Here is a 27,902-nt window from a genome sequence, read left to right on the forward strand (position 1 = left end):
TAGCTGGAGCTCACCCTGCTGATGGCTTTGCCAGTTTTTTTTTTTTTTTTTTTTTACCTTTTATTAAGAGTCCCATCTCTTTTAAGAACTGGGATATATTTTTTGAGGGAAATAGACTATAGGAAAATTCAACTGACAGAGATCATACTGTACTTGACTTTTCTGTTCTTTGCTACATTTATTTGTTGAGACAAATATCTCTTCTTAGCCTTTTTAAAATGGCTCTGTTCAATATAATGGACACACGGTACACTGCACATATTTAAAGAACACAATTTAAGTTCTAAAATATGCATATACCCATGGACCTGCCAACACAATCAAGAAAAGGAACATATCCATCACTTGCAAGTGTTTTTTTGGTTTTTTTTTTTTTGCGGTACGCGGGCCTGTCACTGTTGTGGCCTCTCCTGTTGCAGAGCACAGGCTCCAGACGCGCAGGCTTAGCGGCCACGTCTCACGGGCCCAGCCACTCTGCGGTATGTGGGATCTTCACGGACCGGGGCACGAACCCGTGTCCCCTGCATCGTCAGGCGGACTCTCAACCACTGCGCCACCAGGGAAGCCCATTTGCAAGTGTTTTTATGCCTCATTCATAAAGCCCCCTTTTTTCCCTCACATTCCACCCCTCCACATCCCCAAGTGACCACTGACTGATATGCTTTGTATCGTTAGAGATGTGTTTGCATTTTTCTAGAAATTTATATAAATGGATTCACACAGTGAGGACTCTTATCTAGCTTCTTTCACACAATGTAATTATTTTGAGAGTAATTCATATTTTTGTGGCTATCAATAGTTTATCTCTTTACTTTGCTGAGGAGTGTTTCACTGTATGAGTATACCACAGTACGTTTATTCATTAGCCTGTTGATGGGTGCTCGAGGTTGTTACAATTCTATTAAAAAATGAAGATGCTATGATGATCCATGTACAAGCCTTTGTATGAACATATGCTTTCATTTTTCTTGCATAAATATCTAGGTGCAGAAAGGCTGTATCATACAGTAGGTGTATGTTCAACTTATAAAGAAAGAGCCAGGGGCTTCCCTGGTGGCGCAGTGGTTGAGAGTCCACCTGCCGATGCAGGGGACACGGGTTCGTGCCCCGGTTCGGGAAGATCCCACGTGCTGCAGGGCGGTTGGGCCCGTGAGCCATGGCCGCTGAGCCTGTGTTCCGCAACAGGAGAGGCCACAACAGTGAGAGGCCTACATATCACAAAAAAAAGAAAGAAAGATCCAAACCGTTGACTGAAGTGACTGTACCATTTTCCTTCCCACTAGCAGTGTAAAAGACTTCCAGTTCCTACACTGCCTCACCAATACTTGGTGTGGTTGGACTTTCCTAATTTGAGCCATTCAATAGTTGTGTAGTGGTATCTCTTGGGGCTTTCATTTTCATTTAGCTAAAAATTGATTACATTGAGCAACTTCATGTGCTTATTTGCAAGTGTACACCTCCTTGGCAGAATCTCATTTTAAATAATTTACCCATATTGTTAATTTTAAAAAATTTTTCTAATTACTGAGTTTTGAGAGTTATATACGTGTTGGAGACACAAGTATTTTCAGGTATATAATTTGTAAATATTTTCTTCCAAACTGTGGCTTCTCTTTTATTAATAATGGCTTCCAAAGATGAAACCCAATTTATCACTTTTTTTCTTTTATGGATCTTGTTTTTGGTGTCATCTCTAGGAAATCTTTGCTTAACCCAAGGTCAAAAAGATTTTGTTCAGGGCTTCCCTGGTGGCGCAGTGGTTGAGAGTCCGCCTGCCGATGCAGGGGACACGGGTTCGTGCCCTGGTCCGGGAGGATCCCACGTGCCGCGGAGCGGCTGGGCCCGTGGGCCATGGCCGCTGAGCCTGTGCGTCCGGATCCTGTGCTCCGCGGCGGGAGAGGCCACGACAGTGAGAGGCCCGCATACCGCAAAAAAAAAAAAAAAAAAATTTTGTCCAAGTTTTTCGGTTTTGTTTTTTTTTGGCGGTATGCGGGCCTCTCACTGTTGTGGCCTCTCTTGTTGCGGAGCACAGGCTCTGGACGCGCAGGATCAGCGGCCATGACTCACGGGCCCAGCTTCTCCACGGCATGTGGGATCCTCCTGGACCGGGGCACGAACCCGTGTCCCCTGCATCGTCAGGCAGACTCTCAACCACTGTGCCACCAGGGAAGCCCTGTCCAAGTTTTATTAGAGATTTATTTTTTGATCTACATTTAGTTAATTCTTTATATGGTGTGAAGTAGGGATCAAAGGTCATACTTTGGCATATGGCTATCTAGACACAATATCCATGTGCTATGTGCTTCCAGCAGCATTTCTCAAGAAGACTATCCTTTCTCCTCAAAATTGGCTTTGCAGCTCTGTTGAAAAATCAATTCTCCTTATATGTGTGGATATGTTTCTGGGATCTACATTCTATTTGATTGACTTCTTATATCTGACTCTTGGTTATAATATATTCTTTCACTGATTTCTTTTCACTTGCTCATGTAAATAGTCTCCCAGTAATATAGCCTTACCATTTTACTGGACATACCTAGGTATACCTGAAATGCATTTGATAAATCGATGGAACTTGCACTCAAACTAGGGTTACTTTCCAAAAACACTGAAAATGTTGAGGTGTAAACACGATGTCTTCTATAGCCTGCCTGCCTCAACCAAGTGTATGTTAACACACCCCCATGAGGTATTTTGCATGTGTATGGCACTGTTGAGTCTGGGGAGTATGAGAGTGGTATGTCCTGTCTATCCCAAAAGATGATCATAGGACATAAAGGAAACATTAAGGAAATAGATAGGAAGAGTCAAATGCCAAATGTTCAAATATTTCTCATGTGTTTTTAATATTTACATTGAGATAAATAAGCAAATTATTGTAAAATAAAATACAAAAATTTAGAGAATATTTCAAAATGCTCTTTATGGCCAGATGAACAAGATACTAGAAATAAATAGTGGAATTTTCTGGAACCAGCTTGTCTTTCCATTTTTTTAATCACCATTGAGTGATGGGGTTGTGTTTTATTCAGTCTATTGTACATGTGGGTGTGAAAAAGATACAACTTCTCTCAAAAAGAGAAACGAGCAAAGAATATATGTTGTCAACTTGTCTAAAACATTTCTTCATGTTCTGACTCATTTTTCTTTGTATTGGCATTTCAAGGGATTTTGTTTTTAAATTTGACTATTAAGAAACCTTGATAACTTCAGTGAAATCCCATGAAGATAATATAAACAACTGTAATGGAAAATGCAAAGATGATCATAGCAACCAGCACTGATATTTCTTGTCAGTGATCTTTACAATTTAGAATAGTAACAAATCCCATATTAATTTGACTTTTTGAACTTTGGCCTTTACTTTGGTGGAAGAAGTTCCTTTCACTTTGCTTATTATCTGTTTGCAATTAAAAACAATTTATGGGCTTCCCTGGTGGCGCAGTGGTTGAGAATCTGCCTGCCGATGCAGGGGACACGGGTTTGTGCCCCAGTCTGGGAAGATCCCACATGCCGCGGAGCGGCTGGGCCCTTGAGCCATGGCCGCTGAGCCTGTGCATCCGGAGCCTGTACTCCGCGCAATGGGAGAGGCCACAACAGTGAGAGGCCCGTGTATGACAAAAAACAAACAAACAAAAAAAACCAATTTATGACCGTACTTTGATATGATCATCTTAGAGTTGTATCGAGGGAGGATAGTTATGCAAATACCTATATATCTGTGGGTTCAAGGAAGTTTAAAGGCTTGATACTTGAATCCTGTGGAATGTAGCCTCCTTTCCCAGAGGGAAATGAACATATATATGTACTTAATGTAGTTTAAAATAAAGCAACACCTGTTCGTAGAGGCATCTTCTATTCCAGGCATGTTTAGGTATAGGGAAGGGGAACAAGAGCTATAAAACATAATTCTTGTTTATAAGGAGTTTACAGTTTAGGGGGGCTGAGGGCACTCCATGACTCAACGAGGATCAGCCTGATGCAGGTGGCTACAAGGTCACCTTTGGATAAACTCGGCTTTAGGAAAGACCAGCCTACTCTTACTCTGTTAAACTCTTTAATGCGGTGTCCAATAAACCTGAATATCAAGCACAAATGCCACTTTAGAAATGTTTCCAGGGGGGCTAACAGCCAACAAGTTAATATGATTCCTCCACACTTGACACAACTCACCAGAGGTCTTGAATTCGGTGAGCATATGGACCTCCTTTAAGAAAGATCACCAGTTAAACTTGGAATGCTAAGTTCTAAGAGAATGAAGTAAGTAATAAGTGATATTCAGGTTCAGAGGTGGAAGAGAAAAGAGGTCTCACCTTGAGTAGAACATTTTGTTGGATTCTCCAAAGTGGCAAACAATAAGGAGAACACTAACTAACTAAGACTCTGAATAAGTTGAGAAATAAGATGAAAGCCTAAGATGAGGGTCAAAATGTCCCCTAGATTTAAGGGTACACTTAGGTTGAAAGGGAAACTATTGAAAAAGATGTAGAAAATGCTAAATATTTCACAAAATATTTATTAGAACAAAAGCCTATTAGAATAAACCAACTTAGCAAAGTTTGTTTGCAGAATATGAAAGCAACATACACGCATCACTTGCATTTCTGTACATTAACAATGAACAATCCAGAAAAGAAATTAGGAGAACAATTCCATTACAAAACCATCAAAAAGAATAAAATACTTAGGGATAAGCTTAACCAAACACATGAAAGACTTGTACACTGAAAACTACAGCATTATTGACAGAAATTAAGGAAGACATAAAGAAATGGAGAGACATCCATGTTCATGAACTATTGTTAAAATGTCCATTTTACACAAAGCTATCTACAGATTTAATGCAATGCCTATCAAAATCCCCTAGTTTTGCAGAAACAGAAGAAACTACTCCAAAATTGATATGTAACCACGAAGGACCCTCAATAACCAAAGCAAACTTGAAGACCTCACACTTCCTTTTGAAATGAAGTTTTCTTGTTATTGTGGGTTAAAAATCCAAAGTCCTAAGTGTCCATAGATTATCCTCCTAAATTGATATTTAAATTTAAATTTATATTTAAAGCTCTGTCATTCTCAATGACAGGGCTTGCAGGGCCTGAGTGGCATTGAGGGCTCCTTCAATATCTGTAGCATGGACTCCTGTCACTGACATGCTGTGGGTATCTCACAGCCTTGGCTGTTTTACCAGTTTACCAAGTCCAGGGTGAACCATGCTCAGAAAGGGCCCCATGCTTGCTTGGTTTCATGCTCTGCTATTGCTGTCTTGACATCCTTAATGATTTTATCTTTGAACTTACGTTTTGTAAGTAAAGTTTACGGGACAATAAAATATACCCATGAGCGGAGGAGACATGTGCAATATGTGTGTGTCTACCACAATTCCTGCTGCCCTATTCACATCTAGTTTTCACCCTGCTTACGGTGTGCTTTCCATGACATGCTTATCTGATAGCCATTTGGAGTCTTACTGAGTTCCACCAGAATTCTGTGCTACTGGTCACATCCAAGACTAAGTCAAGGTGTTAACAGCTCTGGAGGCCATGCTTTCCATTTGAATCTGAACTTACTTCTAACAGAAAGAAAGTAGTTGTTTTTTAAGAAACAAGAATGTCCAAGGAATCTGATCATATCCTTGCTTACTCGTTTTACTTCCCAATATTAGCCAAACACTTCTGCTGAAAAAGATGACATATATGAAAAAGAGAAGACACAACAACCCACAGAACCCATTTAGGGCTCAGCCTCATCTAGTATGATGTCATCTTATCTCGATTGTATCTGAAAAAAGAATTTACTTGGGCACATTCACAGGTTCCAGGTGAACATGAATGTGGGGAGGACACTATGTACCCCAGTGCAAATACTTTCAACAACACTTTTTCTTTGCAGTTTCAACAAGAGGCACTCTATTTTCATTTTGCACTGGAGCCCACACATTATGTCACTTCTGACTGTTAGAGCCCGTGTTGCAAAATGGGGCTTCACGACATAGCCAAGTGAGTCTGTCAACTGAATGCTAGAATTATCCAGACTTACCCACTTTGTTGCAGCAAGGTGGTTCCAGGCAAACCCATGTGAGAGGGGCGTGTCCACAGTGGAGCAGAGAACTTTTGTCTCCTATCACCAGACTCACTCCCAAGATGAAGGAAAGAAGAGCTTAGCAAAGCATGGCCAGTTATTCTTCCCAACTTTGACCGTCAAGTCGGTCACCTCACCTAGCCAGTGTCAGTGACTATAAGAGCAGGGAGGTTAAAAGTTATACTAATCAAATTCCCTTCACATGGTGGTACCATTAGGAACGAGAAGGGAAATTGTCACTAGTGGTCCCCTGTTTTTTTCAATCTCTTAACCCACTCAACGATGCCTTTAAGCCTGTAATTAACGGAATATGGGTCTCCCTTCAGGAAAAACAGACCTTTACCAGGACAGTCCTGCTCACACTTTTATGGGGCTACTCACTTGAGTGGCCTCCTGGAACTGCTGGTGGACGACTTCGAGCTTCATCCGAAAAGTCTCTGATATGGGTGAGAAATTGCTTTAATTTAAATTAACTCCAAGGCTACTCATATCCAATGACCAGAAACAACTTTTTGTTCTACCAGCCATCCACATCACAGCTAACCGGAGACATCTGATGAGGTTAAATGACAAACTAAGATTAAATACATAAAAGCATCCAGTAGTACAATTCAGAAATCATAGAAATGTTGCAAATTTAAAAGTACACCTTTGCCAGTATCAAATTCTTCACAGAGAAATTAAAAGGGCTCACATTAAACGCTCTTATGAATTAAGGTCCCGAAGTATTAAAGCCCAAGCTTGAAATCAAGTGTCCTTGTTACTGTGGGTTGAAAATCCAAAGTCCTAAATGTCCATAAACCATCCTCCCAAATGTACATTTTGTTCATGCTCAGTGACAGGGCTTTCATTGCCTGAATGGGACTGAGGGCTCCTTCAGTATCTGTAGCTTGCACTTCCGTCACTGACACAGGTGTGGGTCTCGCAGGGCCTTGGCTGTTTTATCAGTTTATCAAGTCTCTCATGAACCGTGCTTTTAAAGAGTCTAAAGAGTTACTAAGATACAATCTGATTTTACAGCACTATCCCCAAAATTTAAAAACAATATCAAAAGAAAGCCAATCCCCCACTCCTAGAAGAGTGAAACTAGGCACATTTTTGTTCCCAGAATCCAGTACAGAATTTGACCAAAGAACATAGAAGAAACTCAATGGCATTTGGGACAAAGATAAAGTATCTTTGGTTTTAGCCTCACTAGGATGTCCATTCGTTTATGCCATTTAACTGCAATTTCTGACCTGTGAACTTCGAACCAGGAGGAATCTTTTAGCCTGACGTTGGTTTGTCACTATGAATTTGCCACGTGCAGGCACAGCCCTGAGCATCTGTCACACATGGACTCTTGAGTTATCCTTCCCCTGTGATGACCCTGTGGTTCACACTGCAGTACTGAACTGACTATGGGTTCAGTCGAGTGACATTACACCTCCAGTTCTGATGCGTAGATTTGACAGCCGTATGCCGCCATGGCCATTTTCACTGCCTCCTGCTACGGACCTGCATAGACCAAAGGCGGCTGCCTTTAAGAGAACCTTGCTTTCTCCAACATAATTGGAGAAAATCCAGTGTCATCTTGGGTCTACATGTAAAGGGAGTCACTTGAGCCTACGGTAGACCGTATGTGTCAATGCCGACAAGTTCTAGAAAACGTTTCCCTTACAATTGAGTCTTTGTCTCAGTCAAGCCTGCTTGGGAAAAACTGTACCTGAAGAGTAAGGCAAGGTGGACGGCTGCCTGAGACTTTCCTACCCTGTGAACTCCTGCACACTCTCAAGTCAAGTGCCAGGTAAAGGCTCTGTATACTAAAGACCCTCCAGGTGCCTTATTCATTCCGCTCCACGTATCGCTTGGTCACCTGCAACTCCCTAACGCCCTTTTCTGTCAGACCTTTACTTAAGTGGCTCGAAAGAAACAGCCACTCTCCCACGCCATAAGCTGCAGCCATCAGCCAAAATCAAAGTATCGTATGGCTGGTGTAGTGGGTTGGATGGTGGCCCCCCAAAGAATATATCCATGTCCTAATCCTTGACTGTTACCTCATTTGAAAATAAAGGTTTTGCAAATGTTATTAAGGACCTTGAGATGGGATTTCCATCCTATATTACCTGGATGGGTCCCAAACAGACTGACAATTGTCCTCATTATACAAGCAGGGCAGAGGGACACGTGAGACAGACAGAAGAGAACATACAGACACAGAACGGGGGATGTGAGGACAGAGACAAACACTGAGTGAGGTAGCCTCAAGCCGAGGAAGCTGGCAACCACCAGAAGCTGAGAGAGGCACGCGACAGAATCTCCCCTAGAGCATCTGTAGGGAGAGCAGCCTTGCTGACACCTTGATATCACACATCTGGCCTCTACAACTGTGAGATAGCAAATTTCTATTGTGTTAAGCCTCCAAGTTTATTAGTCTCCCAGCAAGCACGGGACACTTATACAGCAGGCATTAAACCTTTTCTAGGCTTCAGCAGTTTACTGCACAACCCTAAATATTTTCAAACAGTCAGAGGTCTCAACATCCCACCATACATTAAAGACCAGGGCACTAGACTACCTTCCTTAGCAATACCAAAATATTTTCCACATGGACACTTTCCTCTCCAAAATGTCTGCTCCTTTCTTTTTATTTCTCAGTGCTCCCAGGTAATGCACCAAATGTTAGGGTCTTCTAATGACCTTCCAGCAAGTACAATGCCTTAATTCCATTTGGTTTGGAATAAATTAGGAAATAAGAGAAAAGAGGGAGGGCTGGATATTCCTGTTACTGCTGATAACCCTGGCTTGAGAATCCAGTTTGAATGAAATGATCACATAACTGAACCCCAGAATTGGGCAGACTTACTAACTAGTAACACACAGAATGAGAGAAACAGAAGACACTCACTCACACTCTCAAGGGAGAGGACAGAATTAGTCAAGGCAAGCATGCTCACTGAATTCTTTTCAAGCTTTCTATATAAGTCACTTGATCATCCTGGGGCAGAGTCAGTAAAGAAGCAGGGCTGAGATGACCCTAGCAGCTCTCTTGACAGGACTGAAACATCAGGAGCAGGAAAGGAACATTCCCTCACTCCCCACCACCACCACCGCCAGCAGTAAAAAGTGATCATCCACATGGACAATGTAAAAGAAATCAGAAACTACGCTAACTCTGATTCACTCTTCGTATACCCACAGCTAATCAGGAGCCTTGTGCAAAAGCATCTTGAGTAGTTGCTAATAAAACTCTTTAGAAGCAGACCTCTCCGCATGCCTCAAAGGGAAGATGCAGACCTGTATGCTTCAGGATTTTCTCACCAAAACCCCACACAATTTCTGTACTACTCCAGCCACGTATGGCCTAGCCCTACCCTCATACCTGTTTTTCTTGGTTTATTAATAAAGAAACACAGGTGGAAATAAAGAAGAGATATCAGGTAGAAAGCTATAATAGTGGGGAAAATAATATAAGTGAAGTCAAGTACCACCACCATTTACTAGTAGTGAACTTTCAGCACCAACATTAACATTTTTTCCTGTTCTATCTGTAAATAATAACTAATATGTATATAACAATTTTCAATTTAATCAAATCTCATTTTTATAACTAACTACTTCACAACAAGTAACACGCTAAGGCAACATCAATAGATGAAAAAAGGTAGTCCCTGGCCCCAAGGAACGTTGCCCAGGGGAAAACAGAGTTATGTAAACATACAAATACAATACAGTGTAGCGAGTGCAACAATCAGGCATGCAGGAGTGCAAGGGTAGCAAAAAGGAGCGTGCGGTCACAACACTAAAAAGAAGACTGCACAGAAGACATAACACGTACATTGAGTTTTGAAAAATGAAGTGCGTTTCCCAGGTGCCCCATAGGGAGAAAGGAATTCTTGGAGGAGGGAAAAGGATAAAGGAAGGCAGTGAATTGTTCATAGAATCCAGAAGTGAAGTAGGCAATGGCAGGAGAAATGATTGGACACAGGCATCATGAATACTTGTGTGTCTGCATTTTAGCAAGTCCATTCTAAAGGAAACTTTGAGGATCAACTCGCGGGGTGGGGGGCCATGGGGGGACAGAACTAGTCACTCCTGCCAGAAACACCGGAACCACTTTCTACCAAGCCACCAAATAAAACGACTTCAAAGGCAACATGGTATCACAGGAAGGGCTTGATTTTTTGTTTGTTTGTTTTTAGTTCATTAGGCCTCACTTAAAATTCTGATTCCACAATGCACTTGCTTTGGGATCTTGAACAACACTCATAACCTCTGCAAGTTTCAGTACAGTAAGTTTATGTGATTACCTTCATCTGTAATATCCCTGTGCTGCAATCTTAATGGAAATTCAAGTTCAGGTCAAAGACAAGTTTCTCTGTGACTTCTCCTCTGAATTGATTCAAAAGCTGTTCTCTCCTGTCCTCATTTGGCTTCTCTAATGGAATCTCATAAGAACTTCTATGACCTCTTTGGTTTTTTGTTGTTGTGGTTGTCTGTTGGTTGTTTTTTAATTGAAGTATGGTTGATTTACAATGTTGGGTTACTTTCAGGTGTACAGCACAGTGATTCCCTTTACACATTCTTTTCCCTTCTAAGTTGTTACCAAATATTGAGTAGAGTTCGCTGTGCCATAGAGGAGATCCTTGCTGTATCTATTCTATGCCTTCTTTGAATGACATAGCACTTGTTGTCTGTATCATTTGTATGTCTGTGGTTGCTTTGTGACTGAAAATGAAATGTTTCTATTTGTTCATGTCCCGGCCCTTCCTTAAAAATATGTTCATTTATCTATTTCATATTCATTGACTACATCTTAGACACGGTGTTAACTTCTGCTTCTAGATGTTAGTAAAACATAGACCTTCCTGCTCAAAAGGTCACAGTATTTGTGGGAAAACAAAAAAAATGCACAACCTATGTCTCAAAGAGCTTTGTACTTCCCAAAGACAACACACCTAGTAGGTACAATAAACACACGTATCATACGTAAATGTATAAATAGTTAATGGGATTAAAAACTAGAGATAACTGCTTTTCGATTCTGAGGAAATGATGATTATATTTCACCAGGAGCTCAATACCACTCTGAGAATGAGGGCTTAACCCCCGTCCTGACTCCATGCATCGCTTTCCTATATAAAAATACACAAGTCTGTACATACGCTCTAGAAAAAGGCTTATCTGGCATGAATTTCAGATAGCAAGAAGAAAAATTCAAGAGGTTCAGAGAAGCATCCAGAAGCTCACATGATTACCTGGCACTAATGCAACTTGCTTGACAGGAAAATAGAGCTGGAAATCTCACAAAATTAGATGATCTTTGAAGAATTTCAAAACCGCTTGCTATTCACTGGAAATCCTAGAAGAACAGCTTCTTTTAAATGTACTGATAATATGCTTTACAGCTTAATATTCAGCAGCCTATGTTTTGGCTAAGTCAGCTTCAGGAAAGAAGGAAACTTGTCGTTTAGCTCCATTTACTTTGGAACCTCTGGTTCCAAACATCTACTTCTGTGCTCAGTCATCATCTGTAAAATGGAAGCAACTCTAAAAAAACATAGTTACAGAGATGTTGCACAGTTTCATGTGTCATTGTCTTCATTTGTTTCACAATACCAATAACATCTAAGCTACTACTGAAAGAGTGCTATGTTATTTGGGGTCATCTAGTGCAGCTCTGTCAAAGTAAAGAAAAGGAAAGGGGTCTAGAATAACTATAATTTTCCCAAGGGGACACAATTATTTTATGGTAAATCTGGGACAAGAACCCTGATCTCTTTGATCCCATTCCATTGTTCTTTCATTGGGTTCTGAACAAGCCAGAGAAATCAAGAGAAATAAAACTCCTATGGGCTATGTCCCTGGTACAGGACTTGGCAAGATTGGAATTGGAGCACTACATATTAAGAGGTATCTGGGAAATTCTTCCAACTAATTGAGATATACAGACCAGGTACATAGAAAACAGTACATTTTCTGAAGATGATTCTGTGGCATGAACAGAACTGGTAACCGAAGGGGTGTGTGTGCTGGAGTTCCAAACAGGATGGGTGAATTCTTGTTTTCTGGCACCTTGAAGACTCCACCCCAATATGCACATTAAAATAAAAATTAACATTTGAACTGTGTCATATTTAATCCTGCATGCTCGTGTAAGTCAACAAAATATTCTATATATCACTTAAGTTGTCACTTACTTTTAAACTAGATTTTTAATTTCTAAAAGTCTTTTCAAACACAAAACAGAGGTTGCAAAATGGTATATGGGAAGCTGCAGAGATGAAATAAACGTATTTCATTCAGCATAAAGATGAATATCCAAACAACTTCTTCAGAGCCGAAAGTGTCCAAATCCACTGTCTTCAGTTTGTAGTCAAGGCTTCCGAAAAAATATGCTAATGGTTTCCTAATTACCCAAATGCCCCGTATCTGTTTCACTAAGTATCATTATATATCATGGAAAGTTTTCTGAGTGACAGAGAAAGACATCCTGGCTGAACATCCCCCTGCCCGTGACTCAGAGATGATGGTCTTCAAGCTACCTTGAAGGCGTTGGAGCCCACTTTATCCATTACTAATAGTAATGGAGGAAAACACTTAATATTCTGTTTGCTCTGTAGTTGTTAAATCACTTCTTCCCTTCATTAAAATGGATGGCCCATGGGCTTCCCTGGTGGCGCAGTGGTTGCGAGTCCGCCTGCCGATGCAGGGGACGCGGGTTCGTGCCCCGGTCCCGGAGGATCCCACATTCCGCGGAGCGGCTGGGCCCGTGGGCTGTGGCCGCTGAGGCTGCGCATCCGGAGCCTGTGCTCCGCAGTGGGAGAGGCCACAACAGTGAGAGGCCCGCGTACCGCAAAAAAAAAAAAAAAAAAAAGGATGGCCCATAATTGAGTCAGTTTCCATAATTGGAAACTGAACAAATTTTGTTGGTTTTATTAATGTCATAGGTTTCTAGGGAGGGTCTACTCAATAACTAAGTCTAGTTTCAGTTACAAATAAATTATAATGTAACTTTGAATAAATTAAGCTCATCATAAAGGAAGGATACTGATAGTTGCTACTACCCCTTCACTGAGGGGCTCTTGTAAAACACTAAATAAAGTAACACAGGTGTATATGCGTGCATATATTTTCAATGATATTTGTACACATTTAAAAAGACCTCTACAGAATGCATTCTAAAACTCTTGAAGCTGTGTGTCCCTAGTTCCCAGGTCTCTCATTAAAACTACTTACATGAACAAAATCGTATCTATTAGGAGAGCTATCAGAGTGCTCCAAATACTACTTCTTGCACTACCTGTCCCAACCCGTTGCCTTCCTCTTCCCATTAGTCCTCAATTTAGAAACCCCGGAAATGTGTTCATTAATTTATGAACATATTTCTTCATTCAGCCAAGAAAACTGATTGATCCCTTCCCAAATTGCAGGCACTATTCTTCAGTATGTTTCATAGGCATGTTCAGGAAACACAGCAGTGATGAACACAGATGAATAAACCCTCTCGAGCTGAGGGGGGAGACAAAAGTCAAGAAGCCAATATAAAAATCATAAGTATACATATGTAAATAGAAATTAAATAAATGGATAGAATAACTAGTATATCAGGGAAGTGCTGGAGAAAAACAGCAAGCAGGGAAGGGAGATGGAGATTGTTAGCTGGTAGGAGGAGGCTGCGATCTGAAACGAAGTGATCCATGAGGGCTTTCTGGGGAAGATAAAATGTAAGCGGGAACTTCAGGTTGTGAGAGGGGGCAAGGAGCGCATGCACCTGGGAAGTGAAGGGTCCAAGCAGAGGGAACACGCAGACGGAAAGGCAATGAGGAAAGGGTGGGCTTGGAGGATCCAAGCAGCAGAAAGGATGTCAGAGTGTGGAAAACACAGCGAGCAAAGTGGGAGAAGGAAATAGTCAGAGAGGAAACAGAGGTCCAGATTTCTAGGGCTGTGGAGGCACCTTGAGGACTTTGCTTTTTCTGTGAAGAAGCCATTGAAGAGATGTGAGTGACATGAACTGACTTATGTTTTAACAGGATCTCTCTGGATGCCATGTTGATTAGAGACTGTAGGAGAATAAGGACCAGCCCCAGAAGACCAATAGTTGAATCAAAGAAGTGATTACTCAAAAATGCGCTTCCTCCTCAGTGAGGACGCAGAGCAGGGATCCGCACATAATGGCCACAAATCACATCAGGCGCTCAGCCTGGATCTGTGGGACTGTGAGCTAATAATGGTTCTCACGCTTAGAAAGCTTGTTGAAGAAGAAAGAGGATGAGAAGTTACAGAAACTGTATATGGCTCACAAAGCCTAAGATATTTAAAATCCAGAAAATGCTTTCCAACACCTGATGTAAAGCATGTGGCTGGTAGGAGGCGCTCAACAAAATTCGGAAGAGGAATACATGAGTCAATTAGTGCCTGAAAACATTGTAAAGTGATAGGTGTCAAGAAACATTTATGCCTTCAACATTAACCTTCACAAATGATGCCATTTCCATTGAGCTTTTGAAAAATATATTCTGGCTTTCAAAACAATAAACCAGAAGGCATTTCCTCACATAAGCAAGGTCATAAACAACTGTCACGTAAAGTTGAAATAGCAACAAATCAAATAATAACAAAAACACTTTTATACATTTTTAAACCTTACAAAGGTTTATTTCATGTTCATTATCTAATTTAGTCCTCAAATCAATGCCATGAGATAGTTATTACTTTCCCATTAGAAACAACCACATAGTAAATCCTTAGTGATTGCTCAAGAAAAGCTGAAATCTGGAGTGTTACATCTATTAATGCCCAGGTTGGGTTTTTGCCATGGGAACATTGGATTCTAAAATCAACAGGGATTTTCAGATCCAGATGGCAGGCTAGGAAACATCTTTACTTTCTGTTCCTCCTGAAACCATATTGAAATAAAACTGTAGAAATACCAAAATTAATCAACCAATAAAAGCCAAGACACTTTGGAAGTCATCAACCACAGAAAGATGTCAACACACTTCGAGAAGGCAAACAGTGAAATGGAGGAGCCATGAATAAAATAATGAAGAAAAGACTACCCTAAGTAAGGTCTGCACAAAGCCAGTCAGCTTTTGCTGAGCTCTGGTTATAGTAAAGGGCAGAGGAAAGAAGAGGGGCTGAAAACAAGGAGAAAAAAGTCATTTTAGGAAAAAAAGTTCATTTAATGAGCTCCAGGCAACACTCAGCCTGCTGCCATACTAACTCGTGAATTACAATGCATTGTTGGTAAGCAAGACAAGAAAACAGGGAACAATCAAAACAAACAAAAATCAAGACACTGTTTCTTACTGAACTCTTCCCAAATGAGATCAAGGAATGATGGTTCAATGCCACAGCTGTAAATCATTTCTGCTCTTGGGGAGCTTAGAAAGGGCTTAGAATATTTACCCTTTCTTTTCAGACAGAATTTAGGTCTGAGCAAAAGCTTTTGTGGCCTCCAACCCTACAGTTTATTGGGGATGGAAGTCCAAATTTGCTGTGACATACCATAAAAAGAATCTCATGAACAGAGGGTCACACTAATTTTGGAATATATGAATTATGCCCAGTGTTACTTTAAATAGATTTTAAACAAAAATATATAAATATATTTTTGCTCATCTATATGATTCTGGGTTCTGAAACTTCTACATGTCACATGTGTGATATATAACACACAATGTCAGCCCCAGGAGGCAGAAAACACTCCAGTGAAGCAAGGCAAAGAAATGAGTTTTAAACAAGGTAAAGTGCTGTGTAGACCAGGATTGTTCAATTCTTTCCTGTCATGCTGAAGCTTCCAGCTCCTGAATAACAACACGTTTCCCTTGTCCTAGACACCCAAGAGTACGTCTCCTCTCTTGGGCATAAGAATTTCTAGAGTTACATATGTGTAGTCAAGGGTGGACCCAGCTGGCAGACTCACAATGACCAAATTGTGTTGATCGTACTTTAAACTTTCATAGCTCGACGCTCAAGTTGCAATAAATGATATATTTGCTTTCTAGACATGAATGAGATGCCTTACTGGATATACTCCAGGAAGGCCAGAGAAACTGGTTTCTAATCCAAACGGAAAAATTCACTGGTGAATTTCTTTCAGGATAGCCCATGATTTATCTAGAATATAATCTTTACATATCTGGATCCTTCAAACTAGACAAAGGGAAAATCCTAGCTTCAATCTTCACTTAGAAATGTGGAATGGTGCTATGCTCACAACTGGTGGTCCCTGACCTGTATCTTCTGAGATTAGAACCCAGTGTGATGGATAACCAAGTCATGCATTGAACAAAAGAAGACCTCCTACAGGGCAGTGTAGCTGTTCCTTACAGGTATGGCACTTAGGCCTAAGTACCATAAGGACTACAAGAAAAAAAGGAAAACAAGTAACACATGAAGCATATATGATAAGGAGGCACCACAGTCCAGAGCACGAGCTCTGGAATCACACAGGCTTGGTTCGAATCCCGGCTAAGCCACTACCATCTGTATACCCTGAAGAACAGTCGAAGGTTTAAAAGTTGTTTTACCAAATGTCAAAAAAGAAGTGAAGAAAGAACCTATCTGCCAGGAAGGGACATCGTGGGGTGCTGCATCCAGTCAGGTCAGGCTCTGCATCCCCTGCTCAGAAACCTTCACCGCCTGGCTCATGGTGATGCTGGCAGCTGAGCAGCCCTGGAGGAGGTGCTCCAGTCTCCAGGCCTCGCAGAGAAGCTGGGGAGGTCCCCGGAGGAGGCTGGCCACACCCTGGCAACTCTGGGTGCCTCCTGCCCTCAGCTCTGAGCAGGCTCTACTCTCTGGCCCCGTGGTGGGGAACGGCTGGCCGATACATACGCAGGGCTGAGGGGCCTGCAGATCTGGTGCCCAGGCAGGGTGAGCTCTGGACGAGAAGGCTTCCACAGTCCCCAAGAGTCTCTGCACGGTGGCCCGTCCGGTGCTAAACACCTGCCACCCACAGCGAGAAGTCCCAGCCGCTAGAAAGTCCAGAAGGGGACCCGCCCTTTGCCCTTGGGCCGGGGTTTCTCCAGGGGCTGGGTTTGCATGTGCTCCCCCACCCCCGCCTCACCACCTGCCCCACCCACCCTTTCTCTGTGATGCGTACAATGGACATGTCACAGAGCCAGGCTGAGCCTTCCAGTGTCCAGTGCGTGCTGGATCTTGAGAAGAGTTAGAAGCTAGGGAGAAGCTCTTCCACTTTTACTCTCTGCTCTCAGATCAGGCAGGCAGCAGCTCTGATATGGAAGCGATGGACACCACACCTCCTTCCCAGGCTATTATTTTCCATTCCGCTCCTGTTTTCCCCAGCACCCCATTTACGGCTTTGGCGGGCACCGATGCCTCAGCAGGCAGCACCTCTGACCCCGAACCTATGGATACCACACCTCCTTCCCAGGCTTTTATTTTCCATTCTGCTCCTGTTTTCCCCAGCACCCCATTTATGGCTTTGGCGGGCACCAATGCCTCAGCAGGCAGCACCTCTGACCCCGAACCTATGGACACCACACCTCCTTCCCAGGCTTTTATTTTCCATTCCGCTCCTGTTTTCCCCAGCACCCCATTTATGGCTTTGGCGGGCACCGATGCCTCAGCAGGCAGCACCTCTGACCCCGAACCTATGGACACCACACCTCCTTCCCAGGCTTTTATTTTCCATTCCACTCCTGTTTTCCCCAGCATCCCATTTACGGCTTAGGCCGGCACCGGTGCCTCAGCAGGCAGCACCTCTGACAGCAAAGCTATGGGCACCACACCTCCTTCCCAGGCTGTCATTTGCCAGTCTGCCCCGTCTCCAAGGAGAACCACTACCCATTTCACACCGCTGTTCCAAGATATGAGAACACACCACCCAGTGGTAGCAATGCCTCAGCCCATGCCTCGACTCATTTACCTGCAACACCGGACAACAGATAGACCAACACTTCAAAGTTATGACAGAAAGTTGAGTAAGTTATACACTTGCAACTTCATTGATTATTATTAACGAGCACAACTGTAGTGCTTAGACTGTAACAAGTACTATTCTAAGTGCTTAGCAAATATTAACTCACTTGCCTCATAATGGCAACCTTATAGCTAGGTACTATTCATAATATTCACCTTTTTGGGGGGAAACTGAGGCCCAGACAGGCTGAATAGCTTGCTTAATGCCACACAGTAAGTTGGTGGCAAAAACCCAGGATTAAAACCAGACCGTCTAGACTTTCATCACTTTGCGGTGTCCCCTTCTTATAAGTTGTGGTTAGGGAAGGGACTAAATTGACAAGACTCTGAACTAAAAGGAGAAGGGAGAAATGAGAAAGTGAGTGATCCTAGAAACTAGAGAAGATTTAGCCTCAACGGTATTTAGTTCAATGGTATTATTCAGTCTACTACAAGGGAGATACTATTATCTTTCTCAGATGCAGGAAATGAAATTTAAGGAAGAATTTGTCTTAGGTCTACAACTGCCAGAGTAGAGATTTAAATTCTGCCAGTGAGACTTTAGGACACACTCTAAACAACTTTAATCTGTGTCCTTAACTACTGCATAATCCTTGGTTAAGAGTCACACTTAGGTATCAAGACCCAATTGAATACAACACGATGTACTGTCTCCTCTTTCACTTTATGTGCCTGGTGTGTTCATGAATCTTGCCAGGAGCAGAAGAGTTCAGAAAATGGTTATGCACGTTTGCTAACAGAAAGCATTTACTGTTTGATGTGCACGGAATAACGGAAGGCTTTTTAAAATAAAATATGCCACCAAGTAGTCAAGTGTCACGACAGAGCTAGCCCCGTGGGAGTCATGAGGAGACTAAAATTATCTCCAGTTGTGCAGGTAAGAAAAGTTTAACTAAAGGCAGGTGTAGTTGAGCCAAGCCCTACAGCACAGAAGTAGGAATTTGGATATGCACGAATGGGACAAAAGACATTTGAGGCATGGGAAACACTTTAATGCAGAATGGATGAGAAATATGCATTAGAGCTATTCTACATCAACTGGCTTATTAACTCAGTAAATCAGATTTAGTCAGTCAAAGTAGCTTGAGCTGATTACTTATCCAGGGGATAGCTGTTCAGAGTAATTTTTGTCATAGAACAGGAAATAAAATTGTTGAACTACAGCTTTAGGCTTGCTAAGTGAAATAGATTGCTCTAGATGATTTTCAAGTGACTTACTTGGTACTATTCACAAAATTGGGGGTTAACAATTGCTTAAGAAAACAAAGAGAATTGATTTGAAATAGTACTTGAAGGAGTTACTGTGTAAAGTATCTGTTCAGTAGCTCATGGTAAATGGATGTTTATAATCTCCATTGGACAACCAACTACCTTTTTGCAAGTGGTAATGTGAATTGCTGTTGCATACACTATAGTAATGACCACCTATCTAATTTGCTGTCCAAACCAGAAATCTTCTAACAATACTGGTCTCCTAATAAAAATAAGCACAGAGGTAACACACACTGGGTGTCTCCCATGTGCCTGTGCATGCATCTATATCTCACTGAACAGCCCCCAAGAGAGGGACTCCGAGTGTCCCCATGCTGCTGGTGGAGAAACAGGCACAGGAAGGTTCAATAGTCTATCTAGCTGAGATCACACAGAGGGTGGGAGAGCCCGTTTTTAAACCATCTGCCTCCAATTCCAGGTGCCAGGAGCCAGACTCAGCCTACAGCTCTCTTCTGCTCGTCTGGAGGTGAAACCATGTGTCATGATTAGTCAAATCCTGTCTTCACTCATCAAAGGAGCTTGAACACTTGCACGTCCTCCAAGTAGCATGTAGCATAAGCAATAAGATGTTTGCCCCAGTGTTGTCCAGGAACTTGGAATCAGCTCTGCCTAGTTAGGCTGAGCCTGTTAAGACTGGAGAGGACCACCGATCTTCCCCCTGGGCAAGTGCCTTTTGACCTCCTGCCATCAGAGGGCCGAAAACTCCAGCCAGAGAATGTGCTGAGCCCTGTTGCCTAGTTACGCCAGCTCAGAACGATGATGAGCACACCTTTTTCCAATCACCTTTCCTCATGCTCCCCATGCCTCATGCTGCCCTGCCTCTTTATTCTTTGTCCCAGAGATACCCCAAGCCCCTTGCCTTTGGGGAGGCGGATTTGAGACCTATTCTCACGTCACTTCCTCACTTGGCTGCCTCGTGAATAAAGCTCCTCTTTGCTGCAAACCTCAGCATCTCAGTATTTTGGCTTGCTGTGCCTCAGACAAAATGGTTGGGAGCAGTGGTAAAGGTCCCTTGCCTGCGAAGGAAACTGGTTACTAGTGGTCACGTTGCCGATGTTTTCTCCTCCCGGGGGAGCAGACGTCCTGCTATTCCGGAAAGGGAGGAAGGCAGGAGCTGTACCCTTGCTCTCAGTGTCACCGTCACGTAGGAGCTCGTTAGAAGCACAGAATCCAGGCCCCACCCAGAACTACTGAATAACAGCCTGCATTTAACAAAATCCACGAGAGGCATACCCATATTCAAGTTGGAGAGGCTCCAAAGCTGGAGTCCAAGGAGCTCACCCCTAGGGTCATCCCCTCCTCTGCAGCCAATGAAAACCAAGCAGAGATTCATCCCGAGTGTACTCTGCCTCAGTCACTTGGATATCACGTGAGCTCATTTAATCCTCCCCAGAACCTGCAAATGAGACTGAGGGTCAGAGTGGTCGAGCACCCAAGGTTCCATAAAAGAACATGACCAAGGCTCACTGGAGCCCAGACCTACAAAGAAGAAGGCCCTTGGGCACAGCATGGCACCACAGCAGCCCAAACCGTGGGCCTGGAGGGTAGGCCATGGTCCCCATGCACAGTTCACACCATTCGACAGATGCCCACAGCAGACCACAAGGCAATATGAGAAGTAAGTTCTGATTGTGGAATGTCTGAATTTTGAGATTTAAAGAAAATCTCTGTTTTGGGGGGCTGGTTAAAACAGTTCTACAAAGGAGTAAAGAGAAGGAATCTCAAGGCCCCTTCTGGACTTAGAATTTAATGCCTATTTATTGAGAACCTCTCCGTGCATTTGCTCAGTCCTACGTCAAGACGAACGTCTCTGAGCCCTAGAAGCTTAGGTTCTAAAAAGGCCACAGAAATGGGTGAGACCTAAAAAAATGCGAGAACAATGCAACGGCCTTAATCAGACTGGCTTTGCTTTGCTTTGCTTATAAGTCACTGACTTTAAACTGAATATGGTGTCATGTCTTTATTTTTCTTGAAGTGTTTTTTTAAAGATTTTCTTCCATGGTAAGACTTTTATATTGTATTTTTCTTAAAGTGGAGTGTGGTACATTTACCCTCCAACAGATGATTGCTTATAACTCACCTCGCTTTATTAAGTATACCGCTAGAGGCTTCTATGCCCCTACTAAGAAAAATGCATTTTCAGGCCCATTCAAACCAATGAAAATCGAAGTTTTCAGAGCACAAGGTAATGAAAATTCTCTCCATCGGCCTCTTTTACTACTTTTAATCTGTTGACAGACCCTAAGTGTCTCAGAGGAAAGGTACTGTAGCGGGAATTGTCATCGTTAACAGCATTCCATACAGGTAACTCTTGACTGTTCCAATTTCCCCCAAATTTGGACACATTTACTCCCTCTATAACATCTCTAGGGTGTGCGAAAGAAAAAAAAGAGGCCTGTACAATTTATGTCTCAAAATATACACATAAATATTTTGCACATACAAACAGGGAAACCTTGTAAATAATGGATGGGGAGCAATGTAATGTCGATAACGGAACTACTCATTTCGAAAGAGAACACTGTCACCAAGTGTCCCCTCACCAAAACTGACTGGGAATTTTTAGGGGCCGCCAAAGCAGAGGTGGAGATTTATAGGAACCTGGGATGTTTGAAAAATGGTTTTGTACGACCTCCTTGAGGAAGGCACCAAGCACCATCCAAAATTGCAAAAATGGCTCCAGGTTGACTCCTTGTGTCCTCACTCTTTGCAATGTGACATTCCAACTTCTCCCATCAAGAGGCAGAGTTGATTTCCCCACCCTTGAAGTTAGGTGATGTGCCATGGCCAATAGAAAGCAGCAGAAACAATGGTGGACCAGTTCAGAGCCAGGTCCCTCTGGGCTTCTACTCTCCCTCTCGGAGCCCTGCTGCCCCCGTGAGTACAAGCCCCAGTTACTAGCTGGGGCCTAAGAGGCATGTGGCCCAGTCAGGCCCCAGCTGCCCCCACAGGTGTAGCAGCAATTCCAGCCACGATAAGCAGGGTTGTGAGGAAGAATTAAGAGCATAAGCCTATGCTATCATCTATCAACCACTCTGTCAACCTACGACATTATTTTTCAAAAGCATTTTCGTTATTTTGAATCCCTGCCTGGACATATTGAAAACAGCACTTCAATGACTGTTGGAGAGCAAAGGATGCAACCTGAAATTGAGAGTCAAAGATATTAGTTTATCCAGATTCACAAATTTGTATAAATTACTAGAAAATCATCTGAAGAAAAATAGACACGAATGAAAAAAACAGTCCAAAGAACACGGGTGAAGAAACATGTGCATGTAACACCAACTAGTACATCAAAGATGTAATGGAAAGTATATGTTTGGTTCTCTGTATAATGCTGTATAATTTTCATCACAAAAGCATTACTTGATTTGTACATACTTGGAAGCAAACAAAGCATTAAGATTATCTGCTGGGGTGCAAACTGGCCCCTATACACAGAGGACAACGAGAGACTGAAGAAAGAGGCAGCCCACGCCAGACAAGTCAGTGGCAGTTTCAACAAGCAAGGGAACCTGCTTACAAAGCTTGCCTTGGTCAGCTGAAAGACAAACAGATCTCAGCACCCACGCGCCAGAATGTTGAGTTTACACAGAGACCTTAACAGGGTTCAGTCACATATACTGTCCACATGGTCTCAAGAACACGTTCCTCTCTCAAGGCTGAGTTTTTGAAAAGGGTTCCCACTGTGGGAACGGTGGGCAGAATGTATATTCCAAGGTCGGGGGAGGGGGTGAGGAGTCTCTGATTGCCCGGGTCCAGCTCTCGGGTCAAACGGCGGTTATGCCCTCTCAGTGGCGTCCTCTGACATTTCAGCAAGGAAGGACGCCAGAAAAAGACAGCCTAGGGCAGAAACCACTCAACTTCTTGTCACGAATGCCAGGGCAACCCAAGCAAGTGGATATACAAGCCTACGTAGGGCCTGGAAGTAGGAAGCATTGGGGGACTACACCTGGGCCGGTACTGACCTCCCTCCCCAAAGGGACAAGGAGAGCAGAAACCTGGATGGAGTCAAGAGAGAGAACCAAGAAAGGCAAGGCTGGATATGGAGCAACATGTGGATTCAGGAGCATGTGTCTCACAACTGCCGGGGCTCTGCACACCAGCAGCATCCCCGTTCTATTTGACCCTCATTGGTATAATTAACTCAGGGTGGGCTCATTCCGGCTGCCAAGTCACTTCCACCTGTCCATGGAGTTGACGGTTACTTGCTCACAGTGAACCAACCTCCCTGGACCTAACAGCTACCGCAGGAGGCGGTAGTGGAGAGCAAGGTGACGACAACGACCAGATGCAAAGGAGGAAGAGACGCTCAGTGGACCGACTGGGGGGGTTGATGGTGTGGGGTTACGTCTGCAGAGCTAAAGGGGCCAGATGTAGAAAAGGGAAGGGGAATTGTGAGGATATAGTCAAGCCCCATCGTATGGATATTTCATCCATATGTTGTATGCAAATTCCATTAAATTTGCTCTGAATGAAAAAGAGAGAAGAAAGTTATCCTTTCAACCGTGTCAGTGACTTCATTTACCATCTCATTGGATGAGCTCAGAGCCCAGGGTCAGAGGGAAATGGGAGCTGTGAGTCTGCCATCTCTCAGGAAGTCTCAGGCCTCAGAGCCAAACTACCTCACCTTTCGCACTTTGCAAGCAACGTTACTCCTAAGTGCGAGTCACCCTCTTCATCGGGTTCTCCAAGAAACAGCAATCTCTCCCAATGAGAGAGGAAAAATGGGCTACTTTGGCTTTTTGAGGCACAATATGTAGTTCTCCAAAATGGTACCTGCCTGGGGGGGTTTTCAAGAAAATTAACCGTCAGTAGTGATTTGTTTGTCTTCACATAACGTATGACCCAGATGTGCTGAGAAAGAAGAAAGGACGAACGAATCAAGGGCAGCTGATCCAAGGAGGCAAGGGGCAACTTCCACAGCCTACGTGGAAAGCTAGAGAAAGGGAACGTCCAGCTGGTGGGAGCTGAAGACAGAGGCCAGTCCTCCTTGGGCTCGGGATGCCACCCTCTCTTCCTACATCTTCACGCTCTCCTTCTCTGTTGGCCCCTCCCAGCCAGAGTTAAAGAGCCACAAGGAAATACCCTCCTCCACTCTATTCTCCTGTCCTTCTATCCACCCCTCCCTTCTTTCCCTTTGCCATCAATTTCTTGACTTGCCCCCCATTGCTCCCCTCCCATCTACACTGCGATCTGGTTTCTGCCCCACTACTCTCATGAAACGGATCTCCTTGAAGCCCCCAATGATTTCTCCGTTGACAAGTCCAGGGGACTACTTCTCAATCCTTATCTATGTGACCGCCAAGCCGAGTTATATCTTTATTTTATTCTATTCTATTTTATTTTATTTTTTTGCGGTACGCGGGCCCCTCACTGCTGCGCCCTCTCCCGTTGCGGAGCACAGGCTCCGGACGTGCAGGCTCAGCAGCCATGGCTCCCGGGCCCAGTCCCTCCGCGGCATGTGGGATCTTCCCGGACCGGGGCACGAACCCGTGTCCCCTGCATCGGCAGGCGGACTCTCAACCACTGCGCTGCCAGGGAAGCCCCGACTTATATCTTAAACAACGTCTCTGTCTTGAAAATCTCTTCCCTTGGCTTCTGCGCCATCCAACCCTCCTGACCGTTTTCTGTCTCTTGGCACCCTCCCAGTCTCTTGTTGAGCTGATCTTCCTTGGGGTATTTCTCAGGGCTCTGTATTAGGCTCTCTGCTCTTCATCCTCTATGCCATCTCCCTCAAGAACCTCATCCTCTCCCCTAGTTTCCATCACCAGCTAAGTCTGTCTCCATCCAAGACCACTCTCTGCACCTTTCAGTCTATATATGACTTCCTGTTAAACGTCTTCATTTAAATGTCTCATAAGGCACCTCAAATCCAACACGTCCATATTACTGAATGTCCACTCAGAAAAACAGCCCGTGACAGGTAGTTCAATACGACAAATTTCACATGGTGATGAAAAAGCTAAAAGGCCAAATGGGGGCTTCCCTGGTGGTGCAGTGGTTGAGAGTCCGCCTGCCAATGCAGGGCACACGGGTTCGTGCCCCGGTTCGGGAGGATCCCACATGCCGTGGATCGGCTGGGCCCGTGAGCCATGGCAGCTGAGCCTGCGCGTCCGGAGCCTGTGCTCCGCCACGGGAGAAGCCACGACAGTGAGGCCCGCCTACTGCAAGAAAAATTAAAAAAAAAAAATAAATAAAAGGCCAGATGGGATGGTGAGACATCCCAGAGTCACAGCAGAGGAAACCACGCCCACCCCACTGCTGGGCTGGGGGGCAAAGAAGGAAGTGGTGTTGCCACAGCTGCCAGGCAGGAGCTGGCAGCCCAGAGGGAGGGGCTGCCTGGTGGGGCAGCCACTCAGAGCACAGCGGCCACCAGCCCTGCTGCGGCTGCCCGAACAGAGAGCGGAGGGCGGAGGGCGAGGGAAAATACATTGGCTTCTCCCATCGCCCTGCCCTCCAACCTCCGGCCAATGCTCTCCATTGGCTGAACCTACTTGGAAAAGAGCTGGTGAGGAAATCTGGGTGATGGGGTTTGCAGGATCAGCCCTGTGACACGGAGCAGAGCAGTGGACAGGCAGGGAGCCGGCCTGAGGCAAACAGGTAAAGGGCAGCGCAGTGCCCACTTCTCCTACCTCTCCTGTCCCACTGAGGGGAACCACCTTCATACGCGACCTTTCTCTTCCCTCATCTCCCGCATCTACCCATCCCTCCTCTAAGTAGCGCATCCATTCCTCTCTCTCCCTCACAGCCACGGCCATCACTCACTCTTGTTACTGCAGCAGGGCACCGCTCTGCCTTCTCCTGTCTCCAGCCCCCCTCTTCGAATCAGTCACTACACTCCAGCCACAAGGAGTTTTCTCCAATGCGCACCTGACGTCACTCTGCCGCTTCAAGTCCTACAATGGCTGGCCCCTTGTGCTTAGGATCCAGTCCACATTCCATGGCAGGACTTCATCGCGTCTCCAGTCTCCCCTCCCCTGACATACTCCTCCACCCTCCATATTCCCACATCCTGAACCTCAGGCCCCTGAATTTCCTGGGGCACCTATCAAGTCAGGGCCTTCACACGTGCTATTCTGTCTTCACAGAGCCCTCCCCTATCCTCCACCTCTTCTGGCTTAACCCCTCTCATGTTGGCCTCAATGGCAGTGCTTCTACGAAGACTTCCCTGGTCCTCCTCACCTGTGTTCCCTTGCACCCAATACTTTCCCCGGTGCTAGGGTTATCAGATTTAACACATACACCGTGCAAGTTTAACCGGGTGTCCTGTATTTTATCTGCAACCCTACCTGATAGGCACTTGTCCCAGAGTAGGACAACTGCATGTTGGCATTTGAATTTCCCTACTAGGCTCCAAATCGCTTAAGGACAATGATCTTGCCAATACGATTCCCCATTTCGCTAACTAACTAGGTAAGGTTGGATGAATGGATCAGTGACTTGCGGATGGGAGTTTTTACTTGAAATCTTATACAACTAGACTTCAGCCCTAAACAGGAGAGATGCTTAAGAGACTAAAAGGAGGCTAATGACAATGACTCAGCCAAGTGGCGGCTCCTCGGTTAGTTCTGGGCCAGCCTCTCAGGGTGTAAGAGAAGAACCTGGAGGTGGAAACGGTACACTAAAGGGAAATGACCAGAAGGTATGACTGGAAATGCTTACTTAAAGCTTTCAGCCTGCACAAAGCTAACAGACTAACTTCAGCTGGTTTGGGGATGGCTCTAGCTCAGTTCTGAGTCCTTCACACAGCTGGAAAGTTTATGCTCCTGCTGCTGGGGTTAAAACAGTGGAGAAGGCCAGGAGCGTGGTGCCCAGGACCATCGTCCTCGTTTTACCTTGCAATGGTTTTGCAATAGAAAGCTCAAATCTCGCTCTTTTCAGACCCGGGACCCAAGGGCAAGTAAGGAACAAATATGAAAACGGTGAGAAAGGTGGAAGAAAAGCAAATTAGAGCACACCATCTAAAGAGGCAGCCTCTACTGGCTGCAGACAAACCTCCATGCTGAAATGCAGGCCCACATTTTCTCCCCCTTCAAGAAAAGACAGGAATCGAGATGTTAACGCTTCACCTCATGAGTTTTGTTTTAACGTGCCCATTAAGTCAATAAGTATTACATGGTTCAAAAAGAGCACAACTATACGTTTATTACTCCGTGTGGGCTTCCAACACTGTACCGTGGAATCAACATGTGTCTCCAGGCTGAGATTCCCCTCAACATGCAAACCTCAGGCAGATGCTGATTCAAATCCCAGAAGCCTCGAGTTGAAAATCACCATCTGAGATGCTCTGCGGAATCTAGGGAAGCATTTGCTGTGGGGCGCGGCAAAGCGTTGCCGCAAAGCAGGGTAGAAAAAGCTGAGTCATCCATCCTGTAGCCAGTGCGCATGCGTTGAGATATGCTAACAAGGTTTTAGAGCAGTAACCAGTCCGAAGGCGACGTGTAATTATGCCTTCGATATGAACCAATCAGAGACTTGCACAGTATCCCGAATCTTATATAGGCAGCTGCCGTTAAGGCTGCGGCGTCTTCCTTCCATCTTTCCTCAACCAAGCTGTACTCCAATAAAGTGTGATACGAGAAGAATCTAGCGTGTGGCGACTGTTATTCTGCTGGTCA

General features: G+C 44.2%; 1 long non-coding RNA gene and 1 pseudogene across 1 annotated transcript; one reads left to right on the plus strand and one right to left on the minus strand.

The window, feature by feature from the left end:
• Positions 1-27,902, minus strand: part of LOC131755465 (RNA/RNP complex-1-interacting phosphatase-like) — a 313,564-nt pseudogene that overhangs the window by 26,933 nt on the left and 258,729 nt on the right.
• On the plus strand, positions 17,759-20,221 carry LOC136794086 (uncharacterized). Its single transcript, XR_010840383.1, has 2 exons — positions 17,759-18,008; positions 19,697-20,221. It is a non-coding gene; the product is annotated as an uncharacterized lncRNA (long non-coding RNA).

Source organism: Kogia breviceps, chromosome 4, assembly GCF_026419965.1.
Source record: "Kogia breviceps isolate mKogBre1 chromosome 4, mKogBre1 haplotype 1, whole genome shotgun sequence".
In the NCBI taxonomy this organism is placed as follows: domain Eukaryota; kingdom Metazoa; phylum Chordata; class Mammalia; order Artiodactyla; family Physeteridae; genus Kogia; species Kogia breviceps.